At 36.7% G+C, this 8,541-nt stretch overlaps 1 long non-coding RNA gene across 1 annotated transcript in view; it reads left to right on the forward strand.

Annotated features, from left to right (window-relative positions):
* The window catches only part of LOC140616488 (uncharacterized), a 28,647-nt gene extending 23,406 nt beyond the window's left edge, over positions 1-5,241 (forward strand). The window contains exon 3 of the long non-coding RNA XR_012016959.1: positions 4,346-5,241. This is a non-coding gene — a long non-coding RNA (uncharacterized lncRNA). The remainder of the gene's footprint in view (positions 1-4,345) is intronic.
* The last annotated feature ends 3,300 nt before the right edge of the window (positions 5,242-8,541 follow it).

The raw sequence follows: 8,541 nt of genomic DNA on the forward strand, positions 1-8,541 counted from the left end.
GAAGAGAGAGAAAAGGGAAACTAAAAAAAAAAAAAAAAAAAAAAAAAAAAACCCAACCAATCCAAATGGAGGCAGAACAAGAGAAAAAATAAGCATAGGAAAAGCAAGGCAAACAGAAAGCATAAAATAACATGGTAGAAATAAATACAGTATGTTGGTAATTATGATAAATGTGAATTCATGTAACAATTAAAAGCTAAAGATCACCAGACTGAATGAAAAGGAAAAAAATCTAGCTATCTGCTATTTATAATAGATTACTTAGGAGTAAAGATTATAAATATATAATGGAAAAAGCAACTATTTACCAGAAAGATGTGACAATTTTACAGCTGCATGAACCCATCTATCCACCCTTCTATCTATCATCTATCTACCTACCTGATTACAGTAATGTAAAGATAATTTAATGCTAGAAAACCTGTTACTGAATCAAGGAAAAGAACATATGATTGTAGGGGTGCCTGGGTGGCTCAGTCAATAAAGTGTCCAACTCCTGATTTCAGCTCAGGTCATGGTTTCAGGGTTGTGAGATCGAGCCCTACATCAGGCTCCATGCCTAGCTCTCTCTCCTTCTGCCCTTCCTCCCTTCTGCCCATTCCTGCATGTGCGCACTCTCTCTTTAAAAAAAAAAAATTAAAAAAACATGACTGTATTTATTAGTGACCACTGTCTATATTATTATAGATATATACAGATTGCTTATAGTGAATCTCAGTAGTATACAAAGGAGTAATACTAAACTCAGTCTACTGGTTGCCACTGGGAGAGAAAGATGAGGAGTCTGAGGAAAGCTAGGTAGAGGTCTTTGTGCTCATAATTTTTTATTGTAAAATCCTAGGAAAATCTGTCAAAATTGATAATACTTGACAGATGAGCAAGAGATAGATGGTGTTTAATGTTCTTTATAAGTCTCTGCAAGCTGTAATGCAAAAAGTTTTTCCAGGAGCTGGTTATGCCTGCTTAGAATTTTTTTCAATAAAAATCTGTTATTCATTTTTTAAAAGGCACATTACCATTGTGCAATCCTGAAAGAAACAGATTGTGAACAGGTACGACTTTAAAATATGGGTAGAAAATATGGCCCATGAAATATACACACACCCACAGAGACACACATATTTTTAGGTCTTTGATACTTACTGCTTAAAAAAAAAAAAAACTTATTTATTAGAGAGAAAGAATGAGAGCACCCAAGGGAGCACGAGCTGGGGGAGGACAGAGAGAGAGGGAGAAGCAGATTCCCCACTGAGCAATGAGCCCTTTGTGGGGCTTGACCTGAGGCTCAATGTGGGGCTCCATGTTGGGCTGGATTCCAGGACCCTGAGATCATGACCTGAGCCAAAGGCAGACATGTAACCAGTAACCACCAACTGAGCCACCAGGTTCCCCACTGCTTTTGATTATCAACTTATCTGACATCAGTGTTTAGACTGGGCTGGTGGAAATGTGGATAGAACTGATTTAAACATTTTGTGTGTAATTTTTTTCTACATATGAGATGTAAAAACTGAATAATAAAGCTATCTGATTCAAGATAAGAACTGAACATATTCATCCTCTCTGCTGAGACACCATTAGCATGATAATTAAGAAATGAAGAATTACATAATCTCAGAACAGTTTACAGGACTCATTAGGGAAGGAGAGTTTAACACAGCTGGGAAAGTCAATTGCAAGTGAAAGGGTTGTGACCAACCCCTGAATTTGCATGGAGCCCCCCCAAACTTCCCACAGTCAGGTGGCTGCTGCCCTGCCCACTGTGAGAGGCCCCCTTGCAGAGACTGCAGATAAAACAGGAATGGGGGATGACACAGAACCCTGAGAGTGATGGGCAGTCTTCTGGAATGTTTGACCTGTTCCATGATCCCTAACTCCCTGTTACCTGCCTCAAGCAGGACTGTGGGCATTAAGGCATGTGGACCACTTCCCTTCCCCTAGCTTCATCCCATTACATAAATACTAAGGGAAAAGAACATTTTTCTGAAGAAATTGACCAAAAGAATTGTGTAGGAAGAACTACAGAAGTGTGGGAATTAGCACCTCAGAATAAAATCTTCCACATTTTCGGTGGTAATGGTGCTAAGCAATTTATAAAGGCCAAATCCCATCCTGTCACAAAAATCATTCAGCAACCCCCACCCAGATTCACAGGTCTCTCAGGGAGCTTCTCCATTTTATTAGTTTTAAGTATGAATATGCAATCATGGATTGCTCAAAGCAGACCTTTGAAGAAAGCCTGTGATAAAAGAAAGCCAAGGAAATGGAAAAAATCTAATCTAACCCTGAAGGAAACAAGTAATCCAGTAAAACTGAAGTCAACTTCTGTTTTAACCTCATTACTGTTCATAAAGAAATTGAAGACTAATTATTCCTATAAAACAATAATCAGATACTGTGATAAAGAAGACATAATAGGAGGGCTCCTGGGTGGCTCTGGTGGTTAAGTGTTGGACTCTTGGTTTCAGCTCCAGTCAAGATCTCAGGGTTGTGAGATCCAGCCCCTGCTGGAGCTCTGTAGTTAGCAGTGGAGTCTGTTGGAGGGTCTTTCCCCTCTCCCTCCCCCTCTGCTCCTCCCTCTCTGCTCTTCCTCCACTACTCTTCCTACATTTACTCCTCCCTCTCTACTCTTCCCTGCCTCTCCTCCCTCTCTGCTCCTCCTCCTGCTCAAGCTCCTGGGCATACATACGCTTGCTCTCTCTCTAAAATAAATTTTAAAAAAATTTTTAAAGAAGAGAGAATAAGAAAGAGCTCTTAGAAATGCAAGTGAATATACAAATAAATTAGTGAAAATATAAATAAATTACTTGGAAGATGTTTTGTTTTCTGAAATCTACATACCCAGGGAAAGTGTCATTGCGGTGAGAGGGCAAACCAAGACACTTTCAGACATGCAGGGATTCAGGAAGTTTACCTCCTGCTGATTCTTACTTGAAGTTGAGTTTTACAAAAACAAAATTTTAAGTAGGGGAAGAGGAAAACATGTGATCCAGGAATGGATGCAAACCAGGACTGAAAATAAAGGAAACCTCAGGATGCCTGGATGCGTGGAGGACAGTCAAGTCCACCTACAGCAAGAGCCTGAAGCTGAAGCAGGCTTTGAGACAAAAGACTTCTTGTCCCAGGTACTATAATAAGGGAGCTGGACAAATTGACAGTATGAAAAGCCAAGACTGAAGGAAAACAGAGAAATGAGAAACTCCAAAGAGGATGGAGAAGATGGTCAAGAAAGGAAATGGAGCATAGTTCTTTCCTCTGCAGCAAGCAGTATTTACATAGTTTTTTTTTTTTTTTTTTTTTTTTTTTTTTTTTTTTTTTTAATTTACGTAGTTCTAAGAAGCCAAATGCCACAGGTTGGTTTTTGGAATCATTATAGACAAAGCATAGAAGACTATTTTTGGTTAATATGGGACATAGGATAAAGTTTCCAGCCTTAACAACATTAAAGTAAACGTACAGATCGCAAAGTTGGGGAGAAAGGGAGAGAGAACCAAAGTGAAGAGAAGAGACTTTGATGTTAATATTCTCAGCCTAAAAAAGTGGAGCTCTTCCTCATTGCTATCTGATAAACCAGTAGAGGTTTAAATGTATTATTCAAACTTACAAATGTAGCCAGTTGAAGAACTAAAAAGTGTACTAAGAAAGATACACATTCTCATTTACAGTTGAGTCTCAAATTAGCAAATCAAGGAATAGGAGCAAAAATAAATGATGTACAGGTATGGCAGTAAATACTTTGTCAGGGAGCAGAAACATTCCAAATATTGCTGAAAATTTTATATTGGGGAATGTCCTTAGAACAACGTGAATAAATCCCATTATTTTGAAAATTATCATTAGTGGCCCATTTTTATCTGTTGCTTTTTGGAAATGGCCAAAAGTCACTGAGAATCCAAACTAGAAATAAAGTCATAGATAAAACTGGGTATCCTTGTAAGAAGAGTGTGATATAACTAGAAAGTAAAGGCAGCTGGTTTCTTTGTGTAGCTTATATACTGTCTCTAAATCAACAACAACAAAATGTCAAGCAATGAGAATATAGCTATAATAGGTACACAGGCTTCCAAAGGAATACTGGGGTGACAGCCCTTTAATATGTGATCTTCTGACTCCTTGTTTTATTTCATTATGCTATTCAAATATGAGGTACACATTTGGAAAAAGAATATTCAATACATCCTAAACTTAAACTGGAATTTATGAATTTAGTTCTTTGTATTCAGTTGAGAGGTAGACAAAAGCAGCCATCTCTGTAGTGTTTGCAGAAAGACTGAGAATTAATTGCTTGTCTATTTCCTCTCTCATACTCCTGGATGCATTATAACCAAATTGTTCCACTTTCTAGGGTTGATAATCTGCTGGAAAATCCAACTTAGTCTACCGATGAAAAGCAATAGAAAGAAATTGGGTAAATTCTTCTGTGTAAAAGAGAATGCTGTGGAGCTCCATTAACTGTTTTCAGTTCTGACCATAGAACAGACACCTGGTTGTGAAGGATAAAATCTACAACCTTGACTTTGAAATGTGAACCATTGGGACTCACTGTCTGTAGAAGGCTCTGTCCAGTCCTGACTAGGCTGAGCTCCATGCTGGTTTAGTTGACTTTCTGGGCCACTTTGCCAATGTGGAGGGACAGGGAAATAGCCCCATTCTTCCCCTCACTCTCTCAAAGAGTTTGATCATTTCCTTCTGCCTCCAAGCAAGCAGAGTAAACATAATGAAAGAACATTCATTTATTCTAACAAGTATGTATGTATGTATGTATGTATGTATTGTATTGTATTTGTGGCATTTTAAAACAGTTTCACTGAGATATAATTTATATATAATAAAAGTCCCCTGTTTAAAATGTTAAATTTAATAGTTTTGAGTGTGTTATGTAGTTATGCAACCATCACCACAGTCTAGGAGTAGAATTGCTGGATCGTACGATAGCTCTGTTCAATATTTTGAGAAACTGCCAAACTGTTTTCCAAGGTAGCTGCACCATTTAGCATTCCTTCTAACAATATTTGAAGGTTCCAATTTCTCCACATTCTTGCTAACACTTGTTAGTGTATGTCCTTTTTATTGTATTCATTCTGATAATAGCTCATTGTGGTTTTGATTTGCATTTTGCTAAAGTCCAATAATGTTGAACATCTTTTCATGTGTTTGTCAACCATTCATTTATCTTCTTTGGGGAAATGTCTGCTCAAATCTTTTGCCCAAGGCAGTGTTCTTTTTTCTTTTCATTTTTTTTTCCAAGGCAGTATTCTTCAAACACTTTTTGTTCACACAGTCCCTAGAAAAATTTTGGAAATCTACGTAATGTTTCTCTTGATTTTATTTATTTATTTATTTTAAAAAATTTTTTTTTTTTTATTTACTTATGATAGTCACAGAGAGAGAGAGAGAGGCAGAGACACAGGCAGAGGGAGAAGCAGGCTCCATGCACCGGGAGCCCGACGTGGGATTGGATCCCGGGTCTCCAGGATCGCGCCCTGGGCCAAAGGCAGGCGCCAAACCGCTGCGCCACCCAGGGATCCCGTTTCTCTTGATTTTAATTGATATCTACAACTTTTCATTGTAAGTGTAAATAGTTGCAAAAGTTGTAACTTCCAATGTATCTTAAACATAGATATTTCAAAATAAAATTAAGTTACCCATTTAAACCTATCAAATGGAATCTGAATACAATATCAACGTGTTACTCATCACCACTCATTTAAAAAAGGCATGAATAAGCTCTTCTTTACCCTTTACCAATTTTGTAACTCATTTTTCTCTTTGAACTTTTATTTCCATTACTCTTTTCCACATTATTTTATCCCCATATAGTATATTTTATGCTTGTAAATCTTGTTATAGATTTATATATCTATATATTATATATAGAATCTTACATATGTAATTACAGGGTGCCTGGGTAGCTCAGTTGGTTAAGCAACTGCCTTTGGCTCGGGTCATGATCCTATGGTCCTGGGATTCAGCCCTGAGTTGGGCTCCCTGCTGAACAGGGAGCCTGCTTCTCCTTCTCCCTCTTCCTGCTGCTCCCCCTGTTTGTGCTCTCTCTCTTCATCAAATGATTAAATACAAGTCTTTAAAAATATATAATTCTATCATTCTTTTCTGCCGTATGAATAAGTATAAGCATATAAATTAAATGTTTTATTTCATATAAGTATCTAAGTATTATATAATTTCCTGGGTTGATTTATAAGTACTATTAGTACACAATTGTTCAAAGCATGGATAGCTTATAAATTAATAAGTAATCATTAAAATAAAGAATAAGCTTTTATTCATAGTGGATATTTTAATCCATATATGCATGAATTAATACTACTGATTACTAAAATAAATAATAAAGTGATTTTATTCTTTTTAAAAAATACACACATGTGTGTGGGGGGCACACATACACACATATATAAAATACAAAATTGCTGAGAAATCTTGTTTACCTAAATAAGTATAAAGTATACAAGTATATACACAAGTATGTGAGCATAAGTATACAGGAATAGAAGTTTTTAGGTTATTTTATATCGTTTCAGCAATGTCAGTTAATATTTGGAATCTTTCCAAATTTTAGGCCAAAAGCACATATTGACCTATTATGAAAAATATTCTAATGATCTATCATTGAATCAATTAAGTTCTTCCTGAATTTTGTTAAAAGCAAAGACTTGGAAAGCAACTAACTTGCATATGAGTTTATCTCTGGTTGATTAAAGTAATTTCTTCACTTCATTTCTGGGAAGTATACCAAAAGAGGCTTCACCAAGTCTCTTGATAACAGTCAACGAAATAACTATGAATTACACCTGTTTATTTTTCACTCAGAGGCACATTATTTAACCCATCATACTTAGAAAGGGTTGGAATAAGAATACTTTTCATTTCAATACATCTTTATCAATACAATGTTGAAAATAAAATTATTTTATCATCCTATGCGATTTAAATGCATTTTTGTCAAAATCTTATTGCTGCAGATTCAGCTTATTCATTTTTTGGTGAAAGTGGGGAAAGAGAATTAGTACAAGTTTGCAAGTAAATAGATTTTACAAAAGACTGCATGCACATGGCCATCAGGGATCTGCAGATATATTCCCTTAGTTCTGTCTATGCCGTGAACCTCTTGGAAAGTCCTCCAACCCCTCCAGGGGAAGATGTGGCCCAGTTTGAGACAGTTGTGCTCAGCAACAGAGCTAAATCTCAGATCAGATACCTCAACCTCAATGCTAGCACTTTTTCTGCTCTTTTACATGGTTTCCCAAAACTATGTGGACTTTCAAAACTATGTGCAGAACATCATGTACAAAACATTTAGTTATCTGGAAAAAGATGATACTAGTGGTGTTAGATGGTTTCCCCCTCTTTTTTGAAGCAACAGCAGGTTATGCATCATCTAGGACGGCTACCAGAGTGATACCCAGAGATTGCATGTCTTCTCTCTAACCTCAGACTGCACACTCTACTATTCCCTGAGCTTTGAGTTCAAATCCTGAGGTTCCTTTCTTCAAAAGGAAACTAGCAGTACACAAATTTGAGGAGGAGATAAAGAACCAAAGACTTGAGAAAGAAGTAATGAGAGACAGAAAACATGGGATCTATTTTTCATGTGGAGTTTTGAGTCCTAGGAGAGAAATGTAAATGGACCTAGTATCTGCTCTGTTTCAACTACTGATTTGGAAGCAACTGTAGGAGAAGCGTCTGCTTTTTTCTCCTTTCTTTTATTAACAGTCCATGAAAAGAAAAGACCAGAAGTGAGAAAACAGTGAATTCTATTGTGTTAGGCGAATGGGAACCAATTCAACTGATAAAAATATTGACAGTTGTTCAGTGACTTATTATTAGCTCTATTCTGTTCTATTATATTCTCTATTAGCGTTCATCTGTTCTGGAAAGATGAGTTTAATAAAGTTAAATAAAGTTTGCAAATAAAGCAAACACATATTCCTCCAAAACTTCAGTTAGTAACCCTGTCTTTCCTCCCTCAAACATCTTATTCTGCCAGCATTTCCTTGTATTCTATCTTTGGCTCATATCTGAACTAAGGTATTAGCAGGTCCTAGTTTGGGGAGTAATGTTATGCTATTCATGACCACAGTAAGATGTGAATGCTCCCCAGTCCTAGCTTATCCAGCGCTTTTCACCTCTGGGTATTTTAGAATCAGAGATTCTCAGGTTGGCAGAGGATCTGAGAGGCTATCTAGGGTCAAGGCCAGCTCAGAAGTGGAGTGATTCCCTTTTGAACTGCTATTGCTTTGCACCTTGAGCAGTTTCTTTCACCTTTGGACTGCTCTGGATTTTATTTAGAGCTGAGCTTTCCACCCATCTGCACATTTCAGTGTTAGACAGAGTTGTGTGCCTTATTCAAGTAATATTTCTAGACTAGGGGATTGATTTGGAAGAAATTTTTAATTTGGATAACTTTTATAGCAAGTATTAAGTAACGTATGGGCAAAAACTTTTTTGGCATAAGAAAAATAAAACACTTTGCAAATTGAAATATCTCAGACCTATTCAAAAGCATATCTGTTATTCTAATGT

The sequence above is a fragment of the Canis lupus genome, chromosome 24 (genome assembly GCF_048164855.1).
Source record: "Canis lupus baileyi chromosome 24, mCanLup2.hap1, whole genome shotgun sequence".
NCBI lineage: Eukaryota > Metazoa > Chordata > Mammalia > Carnivora > Canidae > Canis > Canis lupus.